The sequence below is a fragment of the Frankliniella occidentalis genome, unplaced genomic scaffold, assembly GCF_000697945.3.
Source record: "Frankliniella occidentalis isolate FOCC.00 unplaced genomic scaffold, Focc_3.1 Scaffold7, whole genome shotgun sequence".
In the NCBI taxonomy this organism is placed as follows: Eukaryota; Metazoa; Arthropoda; class Insecta; order Thysanoptera; family Thripidae; genus Frankliniella; species Frankliniella occidentalis.
The window spans coordinates 2,540,462-2,543,246 of record NW_026267137.1 but is presented as its reverse complement, the minus strand read 5'-3'; the positions used below and the strand labels follow the sequence as shown (position 1 = coordinate 2,543,246).

The window sequence follows — 2,785 nt, the reverse complement described above, 5'->3', positions numbered from 1 at the left end:
GGGGGGTGAGTTAGTAGGGGGTGAGAGGGTAGGTGCGGCGCTCCGCTCCCTCAGGTGGGGCCGCGTGACGCTCGTCACGCCGAGAAGGAAGTTACTGATAGGAGCCGATAACGCCAGTATGACTGGCCGCCCGCTCTGTCCGCGTGTATCGTAATTTCATGTTGGTTTTCCGAGGTTATGTTTGACTCCGCGCGCGTCACGTTTTCTGCTGACCAGCTGTTGTTGTCTGTCTCTTGCCTCTCCGCAGCCTACCCCAGAGCATGCAGTCTTATGGGACGTTCGACGGAGTTTCCGAGAAAGAAGACTCAGCAGCAGGTACATTTCGCTGGATTTCCCCCCTCCCCCAATTTCTCCCCATTCTCGTTTTATTTTAAGTTTTTGTCTCAGCCGTTTTGCCCTTTTGTTGCTTTCCGCTGCTTGCGTTGCGTCCCACTCGCCGCCCGGCTCGGATGTCTGCCCATGAGTGCCTCGGTCACCTTTCCCGCGTGCTATGCGTTGGCCGTTCAGGAAGTGTCGCGAGGAGCAGGGGGTGGGGGTAACGGCCGGCCGTAGAAGGGGGCTAAACCATCATCCCCTGCATTTATCGCCCCTAAACCTGAAAGAGGCAGACGTCGCCGTGGAAAAGTGTTATCACTGTCATGTCCCGGGGAGGAAAAAGGGAGGGGGGGAATACCACACCATGTGTGTCGCTCGCGGCTTTTGTATGCGGCTGATGAAAGCCCTTGTTTACCTGAGGGTGACAGTAAAATGTTGCCTTCTTGTCAGACAGTTCCCCAAGACTGTCTCTACCAGTAGGCTGAGACCCCCGCCCTCTCCTCGCTCTCCATGGCACGGGGCGGGCGCTGGCGTGTGTTGGTTGGTAATTTCTTTCGCGACTACAGTAATTGCGCAATTGGTGCTGCTAGTGTTTGACAGTGTCAGTGGCCTCTCAGCACATGTTCCTTATTATCCTCTGGCAAATATTTAGATTGTCGAAGCCCGAGAAGAAGCCGGCGCACAGACGATGATTGCGGATTTATTACTTGGTGCCTGCCTCCCCCCCCCCCCCTTTTCTTCCGCTGTAAGCCCCGCGGGCAACACGCGGTGCATCCGTCATCCGTCGCAGCGGCGAAGGTGGGGAGTGAGGTGCTGCTGCTGAACAGCAGGTCAATGGGCGCGGGTAACGATTGTACACTCCGCCAAATCTCTCATACCGCCGCGCCCGCTGCTGCTGCTGCAACTTTTCGTGCACGCGGCGCCCGTCTCATAGAGTGCCGTTGCGTTTCTCATCCGGCCGACGCCCCTTTCTCCCTTTCCCTTTCCCCTCCCCTCTGCGGGCCGTTATCGCGTGGTTCGTGGATGCGTCCGCCAGGAGGCGCTAGCGAGCTGCTCCCCGCGGGCTCGCGGTCGGACCGGCGCAACCTCGCCCGCGGCCCTGATGGACTCTGGGCGGCGGCAACGCGACGGCGCGGGGCTCAGCTTAGGCCCTCGCGACTAGGCGCGACTGGCGCGGCCCGCGCGGTCCTCGTGTCGACGGGGCCGGCCTGGCGGGCTGCGAGAAGGCGGTGACTGTGTTGCTCCCGAGCTCTGCCCCCAGCGGGGCGCGCGCGGCGCGGGGGCCCCCTCGCGATCGACCAGTGGCCCCGCTGAGGCCTCGCAGCATGGAGGAGCCTTCCCGCCGCCCGCGCCCGCCGCCCCGCACAGAGTCGCGCTGCTGTACCGCGCCGTCGCGCCGTTGTCCTGGTGTTGGCGCGTCCCCGGTGATGGCCCGCCTCGCCGCCGCGACGTCGCCGTCCTGGCCGTAGGGTGTCCGTCCCGTCCGTGCGTGGGTGGGCGCGCCGTCCTGGTCTGGTAGGCTCCGGAACTTGGATGGGCTCCGGCCCGGGTCGCCCTGGGAGCACCGCCCCCTCCGTGTGACGTCACGGGAAGGGGCCCTGAGGGGACCGCGAGGGGGCCGCGGGGCCTCCAGCGCGCGGCCGGGCTGGTGTCAGTGCCCCGGCTCCTGGAGGCGGCGCCGCGGGGCCCTCCAGCTGGACTGACGGGAGGCAGCAGCTGGCGCCAGCTGGCACCGCAAAAGGCTCGCTGTTCGCGGGTCGTATAATCGCGGCGCAACTTTTAGGTCGCGCTCGGGGTCGCACACGACTGTACCGTGGCCAGAGACCACTTTAACGCGGCAGATTTTTTTTTATCTCAACTCCACGTTCTTTTACACACCTCTTCATCATTACTGTGTATAGGAAATTCGCGAGGCGGCCAATCCGTGCGCGATGTTATGTCAATGACTCGGTATTTTGAACTGCTTGCCAATGAAGGATAATAGACGTATTCTGCCGTCGTCGTGTTTTGTCTAGGTCGGGTATGTAGAGCACGTGACAGTTCCCTCCCTCATTATCACATCACGATGCTGTCAGACGCTGCACGGTTATCACTATCACATCAATTGCTGGGGAGGGGAGGGGGGGGGGTCGTCCATAGTCCGGTCCGCCCTTGGCCGGCCCAGCCCAGTAGAAGGGCGCTCCGTGACTTCCCCCCGCGCATCATCAGCGTGGTCCCAGAGGGGTTGCACCTACCCTGCCCGGGCCCGGGGCGCGGCCAGCCGGCATGGCTGCGCTCTCAACTTGTTGTGCGATTGCGAGTTGTCATGGGTAATAAGTTCAAGCTGTCGCGGAATGGGTAATCACCTGTCACTTCATTATTGGTGTATGGCTTGTGTCGCGGGCAAACTCACGCCCCCCCCCTCCTTTTCAAAGGGGGAAGTTCCCCCTTCCCTCTTCCTCCATGCCATTATACACCTCCGTGCTAATTC

General features: G+C 62.1%; 1 protein-coding gene across 13 annotated transcripts in view; it reads left to right on the top strand.

Moving 5' to 3' along the window:
- The window catches only part of LOC113206657 (probable phospholipid-transporting ATPase IA), a 42,244-nt gene that overhangs the window by 26,688 nt on the left and 12,771 nt on the right, over positions 1 to 2,785 (top strand). For 2 of the 13 annotated variants that reach the window (XM_026422837.2, XM_052273581.1), the window contains exon 1: positions 1,620 to 1,830. The exons of 10 other annotated variants lie outside the window; for them this stretch is intronic. The gene's annotated coding sequence lies outside the window, so the exon portion shown is untranslated. Of the gene's footprint in view, positions 1 to 297; positions 316 to 1,619; positions 1,831 to 2,785 lie in introns of those variants that run through there. One more of the 13 variants, XM_026422836.2, reaches the window with a different exon arrangement.